Source organism: Balaenoptera ricei, chromosome 10, assembly GCF_028023285.1.
Source record: "Balaenoptera ricei isolate mBalRic1 chromosome 10, mBalRic1.hap2, whole genome shotgun sequence".
Classification (NCBI taxonomy): domain Eukaryota; kingdom Metazoa; phylum Chordata; class Mammalia; order Artiodactyla; family Balaenopteridae; genus Balaenoptera; species Balaenoptera ricei.
Window position 1 is genome coordinate 60,805,168 of NC_082648.1, and position 21,754 is coordinate 60,826,921.

General features: G+C 39.3%; 1 long non-coding RNA gene across 1 annotated transcript in view; it reads left to right on the forward strand.

Moving 5' to 3' along the window:
- The window catches only part of LOC132373414 (uncharacterized), a 169,721-nt gene that overhangs the window by 88,324 nt on the left and 59,643 nt on the right, over positions 1 to 21,754 (forward strand). The window contains exon 3 of the long non-coding RNA XR_009505418.1: positions 8,988 to 9,056. This is a non-coding gene — a long non-coding RNA (uncharacterized LOC132373414). The remainder of the gene's footprint in view (positions 1 to 8,987; positions 9,057 to 21,754) is intronic.

Sequence of the window (21,754 nt, forward strand, 5' to 3'; positions counted from 1 at the left end):
GCTCTTCGGTCAGTATAGATTAGGAAGAGGACACTGTACTTGAGCCATCCAGTAATTGTTTAATTTTGAAGCTAATATAGTTTCAAATAGAAAATGGTACATGTTTAAGAAATTTCCACTGCTGTTTCTCTATTTCCAAAAAATCAAAGTCACTCAGCCTGGCATCTGTATGTTGTTTTAAAGCAAGAAGATTAGTGTTGTGCTGTATATTCATGGAGGAGAACACCTGTGTTTCACCCTCTTCAAAATAAAAGCTGATTATAAATAATAAATGTTCACTGTAAATGAACAAACAAATTCAGACTCTACTACATATATATGGAAGGTAAATAGTATGTAACAACAATTGCTAATATTTTGGCAGGTATCTTACAAGACATATAACTATACAGTCACAAACACAAGCATATTAACTGAAATTAGATCAAACAAAATATGTGATCTTTTTTCATTCATTAATGTATTACGGTCATTATTCCATATCAATAAATATAGATTTGTATTATCATTACTAATGGTTGCAAAGTATTCCAGTGTATGGATACTCCACAAATACTTTAATTCTCCATTGATGGATTTTAGCTTATTTTCAGTTTTGAGTTTTATAAGTAACACTGGTTCAAAGACACAAATGTATATGTATCATTGTACAATTCATTCAATAAGTTTTTACTGGGTGTTTTCTAGGTGCCGGATAGTATTCTAAGTCCTGGTGATATAGCAGTGAATAAAACATTTAAGACCTCTGCTTTTATGGAACTAACATTCTCAGGAGGAGGTCAAACAAATAAGTAACCGAGATAATTACACATAGTGTTATGTGCTTGAAGAAAACAAAATAGGTAAATATGGTAGTACCTGAATGAGAGAGAGAGGTAACTTTAGCTAGTGTAGTCAAGAAAGACTTATCTAAGGAAATGGGATTTTATCAAAAACCTGAACAAAAGGAGCCAAGAAGAGAGAATTTCTCAGGCCATTGTCTCAGCCCTAATTTGGGATGAACTTGAGTGTTTGAAAAACAGAAGCATGATTGGTATGGCTCCAGTGCACCGAGCTGCAAAGAGCGAGTGTCAGAAGAAGAGGAAGAGGGCTTCCCTGGTGGCACAGTGGTTAAGAATCTGCCTGCCAATGCAGGGGACACAGGTTCAAGCCCTGAGCTGGGAAGATCCCACATGCCGCTGAGCAATTAAGCCTGTGAGCCACAACTACTGAGCCTGCGCTCTAGAACCCACGAGCCACAACTACTGAGCCCGCGTGCCACAGCTACTGAGGCCCGTGCTCCTAGAGCCTGTGCTCCGCAACAAGAGAAGCCACCGCAATGAGAAGCCCGTGCACCGCAACGAAGAGTAGCCCCCGCTCACCGCAACTAGAAAAAGCCTGCGTGCAGCAACGGAGACCCAACACAGCCAAAAATAAATAAATAAATTTATTAAACACACACACACACACACACACACACACACACACACACACACAAAAAGAAGAAGAAGAGGAAGAAAAAAGAATGGAGAAGTCCACAGAGATTGATCCTTTAAGGCCTCGTGGGCTACGATTAGGAGTTAGATTTTATTGTAAGTAGGATTTTTTTTTTTTAAGTTCTCAATGCTGTTTGGGGAGATTAAGTGTGGTAGAGGTGCTGATTTTAGGTGAAGGAGCAAGGGAACCACTCATTTATTCAATCCATTTTCATCAAGTATTTATGGAGCAATTGTCTCATACCAACCATGTTCCAGGCCATAGAATATAGGGGATGCCACTCATTCAGTAATGACCAAAACAGTGGAAGTCCCTGCCCTTTTCAAGCTGACATTCTAGCTTCCTAATGTCAGGTAGAAATGTATGTGAAAACTAAAGCAGGGTAGTGGTGTGTGTGGTGTGTGTGTGTGTGTGTGTGTGTGTGTGTGTGTGTACACATGTTATTTTAGGTAGGGTGGTCTGGAAGCTCTTTTAGAGGAGATGACACTTGACATAGATCTACAAGAAGTGAAAAGTAAACCAAGCCAATAGGTGGGGGTAATTGTTCTGGGCAGAGGGAAAGGCAGGATCAGCAAGGACAATGGTTTTCTTCTAAATAGAATGGGAAGAGATTGGAAGGTTTCGAGCAGGAGAGTGACATGATATCACATTTTTTTAGGAAGGTTACCTTAGCTGCTGTATGAAAGGGGAAGTAATGGAAGTAAGGAGGAGAGTTAGGAGACTCTGAAATTAGTCCAGGCAAAGATGATGGTGGCTTTGAGGTGGGTGATAGTAACAGAAGTGGGGAAATATTGTCAGCTTCAGAATGTACTGAAAAGGAAGAGCTAATAGGATTTACTGATGGATTGGATATGGAGTCTTAGAGAAAGCAGTCAAGCTAGAATCCAGTGGCTTTGCCTTATGTATATGGTGAGTGGTGGTGCCAGTTTTGAAAATGTACAAGACCAGGAAAGGAGAAGTTTTGAGGAGGAAGATAAGAGTACATTTTGTATACGTTAAGCTGTAGATGCCTATTAGATGTCTACGTGGAGACGCTGAGTTGGCAATTGAATATACAAGCCTGGATTCAGGGCAAGGGTCAGGTCTGGAGACATAAATTTGGAGATATTAACATTTGGAGGATATTTAAAGCTGTAGCAATAGATGAATGCATGTAGGGAGTGAGTAAACAGAGGGAAGAGAAAATGTCTGAGGAAGGAGTTTGGGGAACGCTGACGTTTAGAGATCCCATGGAGAGAAGTGCTAGTAGGAATGGCCAGAGGTAGGAGGAAGCTCAGGAAGTTGTGGTATCTCAAAAGCTAAAGGAATAAAGTATTTGAGGAAGGAGGCAAGATCAACAGTGTCAAATACTGTTGGGGAGTCAAGTAGCAAGAGGACTGAGAATTGACTGTTGGGTTTAATACTGTGAAGTTCATGATGTCCACGAGGTTTTTGGTAGGAGGTGTGGATGAAAGCCTGAAGGGAGAGGGTTTGAGAAAGAATAGAAGTGAGAAAATAGAGATGGAGGTTATAGACAATAAGGTTTTTTTTTTTTGCTATAAAAGAGAGCAGAGAAAAAGCTAGAATAGGATGTGGAGTAGAGGAAGGTTTGTTGTAATTTGGCAGTCAGATTTAAAGATGAGAGAAATTTTAGGACTTTGAGCATTTACTTTAAAAAATACAATTTTTCGATTAAAGGGCTTAATTTTGGCTTCAATGTTGGGGTCAGATCATGAGAGTAGAAGTAAGATTAGTCAGGAAGCTATCTGCAGTCTGCAGTGATGCAGGGAAAATATGATAGTGGTCTGGACTGCAGTGTGGACAGTGGAGAGGAGAGAAGAGGATGGATCTGGGATAGATTTTGGAGGTAGAGTTGAAAAGACTTGTTGAACTGGCTGTAGGAAGTGAGAGAAAGGAGAGACCAAGGATAATCAAGTTTCTTTCTGGAGCAGTTAGGTATCTGGAGGTGCCATGTAGTAAGATGGGAAAAATTGGGAGATTGATAAGTTTTGTTGGGAGTATAAGAGTTTTCTTTTTGTTTTGCTAAGTTTGAAATTGCAATTGACACATTGTTTTCTTGGGAGAAATACTTTGAAGAGGAACTGCTAAGTCAAAGTGTTAATTTTTTAATATATATTTCTAAACTAAATCCTCTAACAGTATTTGAGATTGTCTCTTTCCCTACATTCTTGTCAGCTTTGGATATTGTCAATCTTTTTAATCATTGCTAATCTAATGGGTAAAAAATTGATATTTCAGTGTACTTTATGTATTTGACTATAGTTAACACCATATACCCTATATATTTAGGGTTTTATTTGGGGGGGATGGGAGAGTAGGATCATTACTTCTTGTTGTTGTTGTATGTGTGTGTGTGATTGTCTCTTTGTGTCCTTCAGTAATTTTCATTTTCTTATTGATTTATGAGAGTTATTTGTATATTACAAACAATAATCATTTCCCAGATATGTTGCAACTTTTCATTTGGGTTGTTATTTATTGTTCAGTCTTATTTGTGGTGACTATTACTTTTGTAATATAAGAGGTTTCAATTTGTACAGAGTCAAAACTATCCATTTTTTTAAAGTTCTTGCTTCAGTGTTATGTGTATGTAACCCAGATATCAGTTTCTCTTTCAGAATTAGGAAAGATTTGTATAATCCTCTATTCCAAGTCATGGGTGAAGCCTTTCCTAAGACATCTGCAAATTCCTGATGGCTTATATCTTATAGTGTTTTCTGAGATCCTGTCACACTAAACTTTTGACTTCATGCATATCTGATTTTCTGAATCTGTTTTCTTCTTTTTATTCTGTGCTAACTTATTCACCATCCCCTGACTTCCTCAAAAGCCATTCACATAGGGGATTGTGCCTTATTATTTTTCCAAATGTCCAGTCAATGCCTCAGGTACTGAATACTGCTCTGCCAACTTAAAATAATAATGCATGTATGCTTGGGTCTAATTCTAGACTCTAGTTTATACCATTTGACCTTACAGTCTAAAATGTGGTTTTAATTGTATTAATTTTATAATTCTTTATTAATTCATTTAACACATTTTTTGATTAACTACTATGTGCCAATCACTGTGGTAGATGCTAGGAACACAGCAGTAAACAAGACAAACATGATTTCTCTCCTTGTGGAGTTTAAATTTTATTGGGAAGTTACAAATAATTAAAGACAGAATAATGTTTTGAAAATTAAAAAAGCCAAGGAACAAATAATTAGGTTGAAGTGGTAATAATTCAAAGTCTGCTTTATAGAAGATGGTCAAGAAAGGGTTCTGAGAATTTGACATGAAACCTGAAAACAGAAGGATGAGAATGACCCCGCCATTGGAATTGTTTCATCAGGGCAGAGATGAGGTGAAGGCAAAAACCCTCAAGCAGCACTTCAGTCATGTGAATTGAGGGGACATGATTCTTTTTTTTTTTTAAAAATTATTGAAGTATAGTTGATTTACAGTGTTGTGTTACTTTCAGGTGTACAGCAAAGTGATTGTTTCATTCATATATATATATATTCATATATATATATATATATATATATTCATATATTCTTTCTCAGATTCTTTTCCATTATAGGTTATTACAAGATCTTGAATATAGCTCCCTGTGCCATAGAGAAGGTCATTGTTGTTTATCTATTTTATATATAGTAGTGTGCATATGTTAATCCCAAACTCCTAATTTATCTCTCCCCCCCACGTTCCCTTTTGGTAACCATAAGTTTGTTTTCTATGTCTGTGAGTCTGTGAGTCTCTTTCTGTTTTGTAAATAACTTCATTTTTTTAGATTCCACATATGTGATATCATATGGTGTTTGTTTTTCTCTTTCTGACTTACTTAGTATGTTAATCACTACGTCCATCCATGTTGCTGCAAATGGCACTATTTCATTCCTTTTTATGGCTGAGTAATAATCTCAGTAATATACCGCATCTTCTTTATCCATTCATCTGTCGATGGACACTTAGATTGCTTCCATGTCTTGGTTATTGTAAACAGTGCTGCAACACTGCGGTGCATGTATCTTTTTGAATTAGAGTTTTCATCTTTTCCTGATACATGCCCAGGAGTGGGATTGCTGGATCATATGGTAACTCTGTTTTTAGTTTTTTAAGGAGCCTCCATACTGTTTCCATATATTAACTCGAACTTCCATTTCTTCAAGAGGCTATGTATTTTTTTTTTATCATATTCAAGATTTCTCAAATCAGAAACCTAGCTTCAATATAACATATTGAAAAAAATTTCATTTTCCAATTATTTCATTGTTTACTTCAGGTGAACATGTAGCATAACCAGAGGGAATGCCCCCCAACTAAGGAATAAATGGCAGAGAAAAGAGAAAACACACATTGAATTTATGCAAAAATCCTGTCCCCCAGAAGAAGGAAAAATAAAAGCGTGGCATAAAAATGACACAAAAATAGCACAATTGAGAAGAGATAATTCAAGTAAAGAAAGAAGTGTTTAATAACTAATTTGACCTCTAAAGGAAATTAGAGAAATCAAGAACTCTATAAAGCAAGAGATGAAAGATGAGACGATATGACCTAAGAAATGAATAAATAAGAAGAAAAGAGAAATGGCAAAGGAAGTTCGGAAATTAAGGAAAAGAAATATCATCAGAGAAATCAGAGCATCTGAAGCAGTGAAAAGCAAGCAAAACGTAGAGAAAACAAAATCCATAATGTAGAAGACAGGCTTGAGAAAGCCATGTCGAAATAAAGAGGAAAGGGACAATGAGAAAAAAATTAAAAGGGAAAATAATGGATACGAAGTAAAAGCAATAGAAATCCAATATTGTCAATTAGGACACCTGAAGTAAGCAATGAAACAGTTGGAAAATGAAAAATTTTTCAACATGTTCTGCTTCTTTGACTCCCATTGAATACTTCTCCTGGGAATTAAACTAGAAGTCTAGATCAGTCGCGGCTCTCACAGTGTGGTCCACAAACCATCCGCATCGGCATCATCTGGGCACTTATTAGATATGTTAAATCTTCAGCCCCCACCTGAGACCTCTTGAATCAGAATCCCTGGGGTGGGACTCAGCAGTCTGTATTTTATGAAGCCCCCCAGGTGATTCTGAGGCATACAGAGTCTGAGAGCCACTGGTTTAGGTGTGTTTTTTCCCCTCCCAGTGGCTTCTATCCTATTTACGTTCATGTCACATTTCTAAATACTAGAATTTGGGGGCAATATATTTGAAATGCATTACACTGTTCCCTTGGTAGCGTCTAATGTTATGTTGCTGTTTGAATAGAACTGTTTACTACCCTGGCATTCTTTCTCATATACTTAACATCAGACATTTTTGGGTTTGTTTTAGTAAACACAAAATCCTTTTTGGTTTCTCTCATCTCTCATTTATTGTACCTTTTATGTCTCATTGGCTACAAGTTGTACCTGTGTTTTATGACATGCTCATCTCAGTTGCTGATAGGCATTGCTATCCGTAGTATGTGTTCTCCATTGTAGCAAATAAAATTTCTTCACACTGATCCAAATTTGGAGAGACATTTGTGACACTAACTACACATCAGTATTCTGTTATACACATTTAAGAACCAATGGTTTATGTTATCTGTCTCGTTATATTGATTTTTGTGGTGGGTAAGGAGAGAACTAGGGCTATGCCCCAACATGTTGATTTTTTTTTCTGGATTATCTAAGAATGAACTTGAATTGTTGTACTGAAAGTTGAGCTTTTTGGATTTGAGAAAATATCCTTCTTTGTTGGGAGGGGGTTTGTTTGTTCCTCTATTTAAGAATGAGTTGGGGACTTAACCTCGTGGCGCAGTGGTTAAGAATCCACCTGCCAATGCAGGGGACACGGGTTTGAGCCCTGGTCCGGGAAGATCCCACATGCAGCGTAGCAACTAAGCCCGTGTGCCACAACTACTGAGCCTGCGCTCTAGAGCCCGTGAGCCACAACTAGTGAGCCCGCGTGCCACAACTACTGAAGCCTGCGTGCCTAGAGCCCATGCTCCACAACAAAAGAAGCCACCACAAAGAGAAGCCTGCACATTGCAACAAAGAGTAGCCCCTGCTTACCGCAAATAGAGAGAGCCCGCACGCAGCAACGAAGACCCAACACAGCCAAAAAAAAAAAAAAAGTAAAGGTGTGTAGTTTTCTTAAAAAAAAAAAAAGAAGACTGAGTTGCCTAATGATGTAATGTCAAATTAAAAGAACCCCTATAGGCATGGGTTATAAAGGGACCTGGGAAAACTTTCCAGGCTGATGGGTATGTTCATTATCTTGATGTGTCAATGTTTTCATGGGTGTGTACATATATCAAAACTCATTGTGTTGTATACTTTATATATATATAGTATGTTGCACATCGATTATACCTCAATTAAGTTGTTGAAAAAGCCCCATGAATTTTTGTAGACCTGTCAATATAGTTTGCCTTATAGTATAATTTGTGGATGTGGATCATTGGTTCTAACTATGGCTCTTTGTAAATTTTACCTGTCTTCCCACCATTCATGGGGCAGAGAAAAAATAAGGCAAACTGTGGTGTCTTTTCTAGGCCTATCGTTATGATTTTGAACTTTTTCTGATATACAGTGGAAGGAGAAGCTACAAGTGTTAATGGCTAACTCAACATCCACCCTAAATCCTTCTTAGTATGCGAACACTGCATTCCCAGGTCTCCAGAAGTCAGTTTTAGATAGGACTTGTGTTTCATCAGTGAGATGCTATTGCATGAGACTTTGATTAAAAAGTGAACACAGGCAGGAGAGGGAGAGTGTGGGGGCAGAGGTTGTGGGGAGAGGTGACACGGTTCTGGAGCTAGCATATGAGAGGGTGACCCCCTAATGTGGCAGATGGTTTTCCTATCAGCTGCTTCCTGTCACGGGGTGGTGCCACTGTGTTCCCAGGGTGTCCATGTGTCCTGTGGTGGCAGTGTCCTCAGTCATGTCAGAGATAGTATGGTTTTGCAATCATCAGTAGTACAAATGGGCTCTTGATTTGTTACCTTTCTGTAGTGGTGGTGGTCACTTTCTCAATCACAGCAGAGGCAGAGTGGTTTTAAGGGCTAGGAGTCAGTCCTGGGATATTAGACTGAATCCTGCTCCTCTACCTCTATAAAATTTACAGAAGCACATAGTTCCCTATAATAAAGACTTTCTGCTTAAACTGGTTAAAGTGGATTCTATTGTATGTGGCTGAGACCCGAGTGATAACCTGAGTAATTAGTACCAGAAGTGGTTATAGACAATAACACAGGAAAGAAATGGACTTGATTTTGTTTAAAGGCACTTGCAGCACAGAATGAGCGATTACTTAAGTACTTAAGCAATTACCTCTGGTCATCCACTGTGATAGACCACTATGGAGGACGTGAGGAAGAAAAGGACTTGGGAGTGGGTTGTTTTGTTTTTTTCTGAATTGTGCCGGTGAGCTATAAGAAAAAGGTAGGCTCAATGTTTTACATTTTCAGCCCTAGAAACCATCTGAGAATCAAAGAATTTTTACAACTGTCCTTAAAGAATCTCTCATCTTTTGTAGCCTCAAGACTAATTTAGATGGAAATCAGATGGAAAGTCTGATGCTGTGGATTGTTTGTTGAATTATAAGGTAGGTTGAATTGACAGTTTTTCCATTTATTTTTCACAAAATTGAAAACATTGACTCAGAAAAAGTTGGACCCCATCACTGAAATGATATCATTTAGAAAGACTTGGATAAATTTGTATACTCTGTACCCCAAACCTCACCAAGTCCTCTATTGCTCCTCTGTTGCCTAATGATGTTGACCTTGCTTTGCTTGAAGACCCTGTAACAACCTTTTGTGAGGCAAGTCCCTTGCAAAGAAATATCAGTTCTCTTCTTGTAGCACCCTCCCTACCCTTATTGCTTCCACACTTATAGCCAGATCAGATCTCTGCATGTCCTAGGGAACAATTGCAGCATCAAGCCCTAGAGGAAAAGGCTTACCAGCAAAAGGAGTTAAATGATTTTGCTAATATATTTATAACAGCCAAAAGCTGGGGATTATTTGTGGGAAATAGATTTTGAAGATACTAGACCAATGCTGTGATGGGGTGAATTTATTGGTATGGACACAATTACCAGAGATTTGGGATTCAATGTGTAGTCTGAGCATCTGAGAGTGTTTCTGTGGTCTGATGGCTGATTGACTCCTAGACGTAATGGTGGCTTAAGCTAATAAAATTGAAATGCCAGAAATTCCTTAGTATCATGAAAAAGAAGAAATTCAAGTATTAGGGAATTAGGAATGTTAGAATGGATTTAACGTGTGTGATCAACTCGACTGCCCCTAACTATGTCTCTCAAGATCACTCATATCATTGATAAATACATCGATGTGAGATAGCCATGGCCGTTCTCTATAGGTTGAAAGTGAAGACAGAACATGCCATTCAATCAGAATCCCTACTTTAGTGGGAATGATGGAATTCTATGTAGCAGAGGCCAGTGTGGCATTAACTATGCCAGAATGGCTGAGCATGGTTATCTCAGTAGGTAGAAGTGGTTTGATGGCAGAAATTTTTAGTGGTGACTTACTGATCTTGGGGCCCTAGGAATGAAATAGATGGGCAGCTCACTAAAAACTCAAGGTCTGGGAACAGAGGCCTGACTTGAGACACCATGGTAATCACGGCCTCCCTACCAATTCCCAGACCTAAGTGAGTACATAGACCCAGAGCCTTTTGAGTGAAAGAGCATCATTGTTTGCTCTCCCTGCAACTTTGGATTCCTCCTTCTTTATTACAACAAGAAATTTCTGGGATCTTTATTCATCCTGGACCACCATTAAATACAAATTTTCAGTCAACCAATGATCAGTATTCTTGAAGAAAGACTACCAAAACATCACAAGTACATGCTGTAAATCTCCCTCCCATTGCTGATAACAAAGGGATATTTTATGGGGTAAAGAAAGATACTGGTCCTTTCAGTGATTATTGATACTGGTTTTGAGATAGCAGTAATCCATGGGGACCCAGTCACCACTATGGTTTACTGGTCAGAGTGGGGACTTGCAGATTCTAGTGATAAACAGAGTTTTGGTCAATGTCCACCGCAGAGTTTTTTTGGTAGGTCCACGTGTATATATTGTGTTTTTTCTCCAATTCCTGAGTATAGAATTTATATAAAATAAATTAATATATATAATATGTATAACTATATGTATATTCATATGTGTTCAATATTTTCAATAAGTAGCAGAATCCAAACATACCACATTCTTTTTGGCAAGTAGCTATTCTCCTTTTGAGAAACAGCTCTTGATGTGCTATTAGACTCTAGCAGAGACTGAATATATAACTGGAGGACACAGATATACACACAGGCTAAGTGCTGAATTCATGCTTCTCATAAAACTGAGTAGTGTCTGGTTTGCTAAATCATAAATTAGGGCATGTCTAGAAGCACTCTATTATCACGTGGAAGTATAATATATGCCATAAGGTTTGTGCAAGTCTTTCTACTCCATTCTTCCCTCAACCCAGCCCCAGGACCTAATGGGAAGTTCCATATAACCTGAGAAAGAAAAAAAATCAAGTCTGTTTATGAATGGTTCCTCATGATATGTGGCCTAAGCTGGAAGTGGGCTGACTGCTGAAATATCACAGCTTTGCACAGGGTATTATTGAAAGACGGGGGGGGGGGGGAAGGAAATCCTCCCAATGGGCAGACCCTATGTTCTAGTGGTGTACCTTGTCCAGAGTGAAAGATGGCTGAATGTAGTATACATTTTGATTCATGGGCAACGGCCAGTGGCTACTGGGTTGGGAAATACAAGATTGGATGGGTTGGGAAATACAAGATTGGAGGATTTTTGACAAGGAGGTTTGAAGAAGAGATAAGTTGATGAACCTTTCAGATAGACCCAGAGGCTGAGTCATGTGTTCTTTTCTTTTTCCTTAAAAAAAAAACACACTTTATTAAGGTATGATTGATATGTAAAAAGCTGTACATATTTAATGTGTATAACTTGATGAGTTTGGGGGTAAATATACACTGTGAGGGCATTACCACCATCACTTCCCCAAAACATATTCATCACCTTCCAAAGTTTCCTCCCACCCCCTTTATCATCATCATCATCATTGTCATCATCATTACTATTTTGTGGTAAGAATAGTTAATATGAGGTCTATTTCTTAGCAAGTTTAAGTGTAAAAAGTGTATTAAAGGACTTCCCTGGTGGTCCAGTGGTAAAGAATCCTTCCTGCAAGGCAGGGGATGCGGGTTCGATCCCTGGTTGGGGAACTAAGATCCCACATGCTGTGGGGCAACTAAGCCTGCATGCCACAACTACTGAGCCCACATGCCTCAACTAGAGAGCCCTGCATGCCACAAACTACAGAGCCCACATGCTCTGGAGCCTTCGTGCCACAACTAGAGGGAGAAAACCTGCAAGCGCACACCACAACTAGAGAGAAACCTGTGCACTGCAGCGAAGAGCCTGCACACCACAATGAAAGATCCTGCATGCTGCAACTAAAGACCCGATGCAGCCAAAAAAAAAAAAAAAAGTGTATTGAAAACACATACTTAATATGTTCTTATCTACTACTTTTTTTTCACTTTTTTTTTACCGCTTAAAAAAAAAAGGAAAAATGCACAATCTTTGGAACACAAGAATCAATGGTAGAAATTTAAAGAAAAGATACATAACCAAAGAACACAGTGAGGTATAAAAAAGGGTTCTCTCTTTTTTTGTGTTTTGTTTGTTTTTCTTCTTCATCTCGCTATAGAGTTCCTCTACTGATAAGTATATAAAGCATACAAAGTATACGGTACAAATTGTACAGTATTGATAGCTATAGGTACTAGTCTTACAGTAGATCTCCAGAACTTATGTACTGTATCTTATTTATCCTGAGCCATGTGTTATTTATGACTCCCACTTTTCGAGAGCAGGTTCTCAAAATCATGTGAACATCATGGTCACTCAGTGTATGACAAAGGTAATCTTTCTCCAGCCACTCCAGTGTTTGCTCATTGGGTTAAAGAACAAAGTGGTTGTGGTAGCACTGATGGAGGTTCTACATCAGCTCAATGACATGAATTTTCTTCCACTATACTTGAGATGCAACTAAGTGTCCAAACTACCAGCAACAGAATAATGCCCAGGTGATAGATTATATTAAGCCACTTCCATCATGGAGAGATCAGTGATTTTCCTCACTGGAAATGGATTACTCAATCTGGATTTGGATTTGCCTTCTCTGCTTACTGTGTTTCTGCCAGCAAACATCTGAGGACTAACTAAATAGCTATTCACAGTATCCAACACAATACTTTTTCTGATTAAAGAACTAATTTTAAAGCAAAAGAAATAAGGCATCATGTTCATACTTAGGAGATTAAATGGTAATATCCATTCAGAAGCAGTTGTCCTTAAGAAATGGTGGAATGAACCACTGAAAGCTCAGTAATGGCAGCACCTAAGAAATAACACCTTGTGAGATTGGAATGCTGCCTTATAGATGTGGTACTTACTCTGAAACTCTGACCAACATATTTCTCTCATAGCTGGAATAATAGGGTCTGAAAACAGAGTAAGAGACTAGGGAATGGTACCTCTTACTATTACACCAATGTAGTACCGAATGACCTACTTAGAAAATTTTGCTTCTTATTGCTGAAATTTGGGGCTCTCCTAGGTTAGAGCTCTTATATCTAAGAGAGGATTGCATCCTCCAGCAGATACAAGAATTTAATTGAAATATGAGACCATCAACTGGCCATTTTAGGAAAAGGAGACTAATCTTGTTTTATCTGCCATAATTGATCCTAATTATCAAGGGGGAAATAGAGAGATGAATATGCCTGGAACGCTAGTAATCCTCTTGAATGCCTCCTATGACTACTTGTCTACAGCTAGAAAACTGTACCTGATAGCCATGTTGTGGAGGTTGTTTTGTTGTTTGGAAATACAAGTATGGAAAGTAGGTTGTATATGGATGCCAAGTATATAGAAAGTAGCTTTATAAACAAATATTCCAATCTTCTTGAAGAATCAAAGGCTGAAAAACGTAAAGATCACATTTCCTAGCCTCCCTTGTAGGTAGGGTTCTGGACGTGATTTAGATACATCAAGCAGAAGCATTTTTATGATACATTGATTAGTGATTGAGTCACACGGGTAAAGAGGCAGGATGTAGGGCATCGATTTTTGTTTGTATGGATAGAGAATGACAGAGGGTGCATGCTTCTGGGGTCGTCTGTTAAAGCTTCTTCATTCAGAATGTGGCTCCCTGATTCAGCAGGTTCCTGCAGAATCAGCTTTCCTGATCATAGCAGAAGCTGTTTGGCTTTGGGAGCTGTCCAGATTCAACCCCATTTCTACTGACCTTCCAACAATTTTGTAAGAACTTAATTTCCTTCATCAAATCCTGTTCCGCTTCAAGTAACTAGAGTGGATTTTATTTTCTGCAGCGGAACCCTGTAGAATATATTTCCCTCTAATTTGGAGATATTAGTGGGATCTTTTTTTTTTTCAGAAAAATTTACACTTACCTTCAACCAGGCTGTACTATACTCTTGAGAAGGTGAATTATGTAGATTACTGGCAACTTCTTTTAATTTAGTACAAACTTAGACAGTGTTTCTCAAATGTTGTGCTCTCAGGTTAGGACCCTGTCTTGTTTACAGGGTTGTTAAAGGTTTCTTTACTTATTTTGTTTCTTTCTTTGAAAGTTGTTTCCAACAGAAAAAATACGATATCTTTAATAATTCATTCAATAAAAATCTTTGACTGATTTATTCTAAAGTTATCTTAATTTCAAGCTCAGTTTATATTCTGTTATTCAAGCTGGCAAGCTATAACCATGTCTTCCTTATCTATTTGGGGATTCCTTGAATAGGAAAACAGATATACAGATATGTCTAAATCTAAAGATATCATTTCAAATTATGTTAATGGGACAGACTTTAAAAAATAGGCCTAAGTATTCAATTTTACAAAGCAGGGACAGCCCCAGTGGTTCTCAACCTTGGCTGCACATGCAATAATCTTGGAAGATTCTAAAAAGTGAAAATGTGAGGACCATACCTCAAACAAATCGAATCATTCTTTTAGGGATGTGTAATTTTTAAAACCTCCCCCAGATGATTGTATTAGTCTGATCAGGCTGCCATAATATCACAGACCAGGTGGCTTATGCGACAGGAATTTATTTTCTCATAATTCTGGAGGGTAGAAATCCAAGATCAAGGTGCCATCAGGGTTGGTTTCCAATGAGGCCTCTCTTTCCTGGCTTGTTAGATGGCCACCTTCTCACTATATCTTCCCTCAACCTTCTTCTGTACACTTGAGTTGAAAAAGAATCTCTGGTGTCTCTTCCTCTTCTTATATGGATACCAATCCAATCAGATTAGGGCCCCACCCTTATGACCTTGCTTAACCTTAATTACTTCCTTAAAGGCTTATCTTTAAGTACAGTCACATTGCAGGGTTAGAGCTTCACCATATATATTTTGGGGGGACACATTGCAGTCTATAGCAGTGATGATTGGCAACCACTCGTTTAGTGGAATCATTTGGTCATGGGGGCTGGATTTTAGGAAATAGGAAAAAGCAGACAAGTCAAAATGATATACCAGGTTTAGTTTATGTGGCAACCTGGCAACTTCTGTTGGGTAAATGGACAGAAATAGCACTAAATAGGGAAAGGAATGAGATGGGGGCAGGAGTTGGTCAACCAGAATACTTAGTCTGATTGTAGGCTCAACTCTAATGCAAACTGGCATAAGGTGTTTGAGGCATTATATCCCAGAGTGGGTTACAATATGGAGACTTGTTTAGTGCTAGGGTTCTTTTTTTTTTTTAACATCTTTATTGGAGTATAATTGCTTTACAATGGTGTGTTAGTTTCTGCTTTATAACAAAGTGAACCAGTTATACATATACATATGTTCCCATATCTCTTCCCTCTTGCATCTCCCTCCCTCTCACCCTCCCTATCCCACCCCTAGGGTTCTTAAAGTCACGAATCCTGAAGTAAGTAACAAGAATTTGAGAATCAGGGTCCCACTTCAGTGATAGGAGCAGTAGGAAATTGATGTGTGGTCCTGTGAACTGGCTTTCAGGACAAAGTTCTTGACCTTGCGTGAAAACTGGAAAGTAAGTCTTGAGTCCTCAAGAGCCAACCAGGGCACACCTGGGGAGGTTAGAGAGAGAGCCTGAAGAAGATGAAATCAGTCCCTATGGTTAACTGATGTGGGAATAGCTGACTGTTGTTAAATCTCATTTGTTGGTGGAGTGAAGAATTCTTTTTAATCTTTGATATGACTTTCATTGGTCTGGTATTTAGAGCAGTGGTTCTGAAACTTGAGCAAACATCAGGATCACCTGGAGTGGTTTTTCAACCATGGATTGCTTGGCCTCATCCCCAAAGTTTCTGATACGATAGGTCTGGGGTGAAGCCCAAGAATTTGCACTTGTAACAAGTGTTCAAGTGATACTGGTGCTGCTAGTTTGGAGACCACTTTGAGAATCACTGATCCTGTTTGCATGTAGTAGATATTTTATTTTTCACGTGAACACTCTAAAATGTAAATCTGCCTCATATATGAATGCTTGTCTCTGTAATTTCTTTCTCTTTCTTTTGAATAAATAGCTAAATAGCAAAACTCAGAGAAGGCAGGAGAGTAACTTTTGATAATGGGAGACAGGGTGCTATATAGATGCTCAGGAAGCTAAATCCAACCTAGGAGCTTCTGAGTAATGGGAAGAATCCTCCAGCTACCACTCAACTGAGAAGTTATTGTTTCTCCCTAAAGCTAGGGAAGTCAATAGAACCTCTTCCATCTCAACAATGGCAGCATGTTTTAGCAGGGTTTACAGGCACTCTTCAGAGAACACATTATCAGAATTATTTGATATAAGTTAACTTGTGTTTGTTTTGCCTCCATTCCCCTTTTCACCCCTAAACCACCAAAGGTAGACTCCCTTCGAAGAGAAGGTTAGGGATTTAGAGAAGGCAACTTTGGAAAAAGAGACCTTATCCAATGTCCAAGATTAAAAGAATGGGATTAATTTTGTTGGTCTAAGAGTTTAAAGAAGAGGAGACAAGACCCAGGGCCTCTGCTTACAAATGAGCCTGTCTGCTTTGTGCAAATGCAAGGGCTGCTCTATTAACATGGCTTAGATTTAAAACATTACTGGATAGTTTTCTGATAGATGACAGGAAAGTATCATGAGGAAAGGGCCTTTTCCTAACTTTCATAAAGTCTCCATTTGGCTAGCAGGCCCCCCAGATTATCTCAGGTTAGGGAAGAGAGGTGAGACAAAAACAGAGAAGAGCAGAATGTGGTGTGACAGTCCAGATGCCTAGGCCCCATTCTCGGACTGTGCTCATACTAGTTTTTCTGCTCAGAAGTTGCTGAGTAAATGGTCTGAGAGGAGGACCAATGAGAGGGACCTCTCTCATGCTCCAGAGCTGAGCAGGACCAGAGAAGCCACACAGATCCACTGCCTTGGGACAGCTTACCAGAAGAGGGTGTCCAGAGTGACTAAGAATTACATGGCTTATGTCTTCCAAGATCTCGCCTACTGATTGTCCTGTGTCTGAGTCATACTATTACCCTGCTCATGTCTGACCACTTGTTTACCAATTTTCTAGTTGTTCAGAATGTGAGACCTTAGGCTGCCTGTATTCAGAGTCATCAAGTGAGTGGGAGTGATATCCTGTGTGAATGTTCAGTCTTCTCATAGCCACTGTTCAGCTACCCTGTGAGGATGCAACACCCATTTACACTCTTAAGCCACAAGAGGGCCCTGGACACTGGTAGAGCAAAGGGGGTGGGAAGGACACACTGTATCTCTACCATTGGGCAAGGTCAGGGCACATCGGTCCTTTCTAAGAAAGGCAGAGAGAGAGGAGGGGATATCTCTGTTATACACAGAGAGCCACATTGCCAGTGTCTTGGTATTTCATTCATTCATTTAGTAGCAAAGAGAATAGAAATATTTGGTTCTGTTGAAGTACAGGTAATGTACTGACCTTTACGTGATTACAGACGTAAAGACTGACAACGCTTCGTGAGGGTGAACATTTATTGAACAAACTTATTACATGCCAGACACAATGCTAAGCCTTTGACGAGTATTATGTCATTAAAATTTCCAGCAGCTGCATAAGATATTATTTTAATTTTCTCATCTTAAATATGGGGGAACTGAGGTTCAGGTCATGTAACCCACCTAAAGTCACACAGCTGGGGACAGGTGGAGCCGGGCTTCAGGTCTGCCTGACTCTAGAGCATTACGCTGACTCGGCTGAGTAGAGTTATGCAATTACTGTATTCCAGTAGATTCAGGGGTGTGGCTAACATGACACTGACTGGTATTGATGAGAGAGGGACACAGATAAGAATGGGAGGTGGGAGTAGGAAAGGAGGTTAGCAGTCCAGAACATGAAAGGACAGAGTGACGTGGAGTAGAACCAAACCTGACATCATACCGTGGCATCCTAAGTCCCACAAGATGCTTCACACACACACAAAGGGTTCCATTGTCAAATACACTTACTGGGTGCTGCAGAGGCTAGCTGCTTCTTAAAGATGCACAGTGTAGATTAGCTTATTACCGGAACCTGTTTAGTGTTGGTTTTACCCAACATTTTTCAAACATATTTGGCTGTAGATCTCTTTTATGTGTAACAACAAATTTTCCAGCATGGTCTACTTGGTCTAGTGAAATGAGATTACTTGTCAACTGCAGCAACGCACTCAGGCTATATCAGAGTATTATATTTTGTTATTGTATTACATTTAAAATTTTTACTTTTAAATTTATATTTAGACTCCTGACTAGTGAACTATAAGTAGTTCATTCCAAAATAAGTTATTTGAACTGTTTCTTTTATTGTCTCTATAATACTTAGTTAAATAAGTAAATAATATCTTAAAGTATTAGTAATTAGAAATACATGTTTAGGGGTCCCAATGCCATTTGCAGTCATTATTCTGGTGCCACAGTTGGGCAGAATAAAGTAAGATGGAAATGGTATGACTTTGTAGCCAGATTGACCTGAAACTGAAAGCTAAGAGAGGTTGGTGTGACCTGATAACGGGTATAAAGGATTATCATTCAGGTGCTCACCACTTATTTAACTAAAGATTTTAACTGACATTAAAGAGAAATGGTACAACTTCCCATGATGCAGAATTCATATAAGGAAAACTATGCAAATATGAGTTTAACTAAATAGGAAAGTTTGCAAAACCTAGAACATAGGACACTCTTGTTATTGTCTCTCCAGCACTTTCCTTTAAGGACCTAACCTCTCATCCCATCCACATTGTTCCTGTATGTGCTGTCATTCTATTATAACTCTGTGGTCATACTGAGGTGATTCAATGCTTCATTGAGATTTAAATAACTTTTTATTATGAAATAATTATAAACTTAAAGACTTACAAGAATAGTACAAAAAAACGCCCATATACCCTTTATACACATCATGCAGATTCAATAATTGTTTCCATTTTGCTACATTTGCTTCTCTCTCTGTGCTCATGCACACCTATTATTTTTTCCTGAAAACTGGATATCCACATGCAGATTAACGGAATTGGACCCTTATCGTACTCCATCCACAAAAATGAACTCAAATATGGATTAAATATTTAAGTGAAGACTTGAAACTGTAAAACTCCTAGAAAAGCTCCTGAACATTCATTCACCTTGGCAATGATTTCTTGGATATGACACCAAAATCACAGGCAACAAAAGCAAACATAGACAAGTGGGATTATGTAAAACTAAAAAGCTTCTGCATGGCATAGGAAATAATCAACAAAATGAAAAGGCAACCTACAAAGTGGGAGAAAATATTTGCAAACCATATATCTGGTAGAAAGTTAATATCCAAAATATACAAGGAACTTACACACTCAGTACCTTTGATTTTCTTTAATCTGGAACTCTTCCTTAGCTATTTTTAGCATGGCTGACATTTTTGAAGAGTACGGAGCAGTTGTTTTAAAGAATGTCTTTCACTTTGAGTTTGCATGATATTTCCTTATGATTAAAGTAAGGCTTTCTTTTTGCAAGAATACTACATAATGATCTTGTGTCCTTCTTGGTGCTTCATATCAGAAGGGACAGGATGTTAGTTTGTCTCATTATTGGTTATGTTAACTTTGACGTTTCATTAAGATCACATCCATTAGGTTCACTACTGTAATATTACCATATTTCCCTTTGCTATTACTAGGTATCACCACTTCAGGTAGGGAATAAAGCAGTACATTAAGGAAGAACAAATTAGGACTGGTACTCTCAAGTCATCTGATATTATCAATACTCATCTAGAAACCTGGCCTGTAGCACACAGTATCAATGACACTGAGCATGGGTATTCTTTTTCTGTCAATCAAACTACACAGGCAACCCATCAAACTGCTGACTTGGATCCTAAAAATACCCCCATTAGAGCCATGGGTGTGGCTACACTCAGAGGTGGGATGGCTTCACGTGGCTCACACCAGATTATGGACGTTTGAGCTCCTAGGTACGCCTATGTTGGGAACAGAAAAACCGCTCCAAATAGAACCAACCCAGCTGTACCAGGAATATGGGATGGATATCACTGGAAATAGGCCTTCTGTTACATTCTGGAGATTAAAGGATCGTGACTGGTTTGGCACTGATGGTTGCACCACCCAGGTATTTGTCGGGTAGCCTTGAATGGGACCCAATGGTTATGTAGCACAAATCTTCCACTTGGCTGATTGGGCCGCTGCACCTTGGGTTTTCCTGGGCGCAGGGGAGAATCTGTCCCACAGTAACAAAAATTGCCAACCTCCCTTTTCTCAGGACCAGATGGGCATGTTCTGATTTCCACTGGTATGACCATTTGGCCACTGTCTTTGTCCCCTCGACTGGCCTGGAGGACATTATAGCACACAGAGAAGCCCTTGCTACATGCACTCAGCAAGCTTCAAGTGATAGGAAAGCCTGTCTTTACTGAACACTGATATGTCTCTATTGAGGAAAGCTGTCCTATAAAATAGGGTGGGCCTTTGATATTATTACTTCTTGCAAGGAGGAACCTGTGTCATTATCCAAACAGAATGTTGGGGGGTCATATCTGATGAGTTTGCTAATATATCATCTTTATTAAATCACGTGAGGACACAACGGAACCCTCTGAATGACCCGACCGCCAATGTAAAGGACTTAATAAATCAGATCATGGGGCTGTTGGTGGGAAAAATTGTCACTTACGTTGGGAAGCATTATCGTAGTCTGTGTTTTCTCTTGCATGTGCCTATATGGTTACTGCGCCATCTCCCTCCAACGCAACCACTTCCATGCTGGTGGATCCCCTTGCTGACTGCTCAGGACATGTTGTATCAATAGAAGAGGGGGCTTATAAGATTATAAGAGCCGGTCCCGAGGGGTGGAGTGTTGGAGGAGCTTATGGAGAGGATGTGACTGCTAGTTGACCTATGCAAGCTGGACCCAGGTAACCTGAGGCTCTCTTCTCCCTCCTGTCCTTGGAATGTATGTTCTGCCCACCATTCCCAAGTGAAAGCCATTTTCAGAGATGTAGCCTAGAGAGAGCAATGTGTTGTTGAAACCGTCTAGAATAGACAGTACATGTGCTTGAACCCAGTTAAGGCCTCTGTATCAACTTTTAAGATTCTGGTGGACAGGCACAGAGGTCTACTCACCTTGTGGCCGCTCAAGACAAGCCTTGTACGTTAGTTCCCTTGTTTGTTAAACGTGCCAGCTACCAGTCTAGGGTGGTCTGCCTCTTTCTTGGGTCTCTCCTTGCCCTTGGTGCATGGGGGCCAGTTTCAGATTTCACCCAGGGAGCTCCTGAGGGTGTGAACTAACAGCGTATTGCCTATCAGAGTGTCCTGGGTCTGCCTCAAACGGCCTATGCTCTGTACTCTGGCTCTGTGTGAAATATGGCTGGCCTGAGAAGCCTGGCTTCAGTCAGGCTGCGTGAGTCTGCAGTTGAGGCAGACCCTAAAGGAGCTGACAGTTGGAGGCTGTCTGCTGACACCCTCCCCGTACCTGGGTAGCAAGTCCTTCTGGGCGGTTCATCTCTGCATCTACCACACCAAGATTCTCAAAAAGCGAGTGATATGTATTTCTGTGAGTAAACATAAGCTGTCCTCAGTTAGTTAAAATCAATTGTGTGCATTAATATAGTGGTATGTTTTTTTCTAAAGAGCTGTTATTAAATTTATGATGCATGCACAGCCAATGTCATCTTAGAATGGAAAAAATACAGCGATTGAGATTGAGTCGTTAAATGAAAAGTGGTCATTAACTT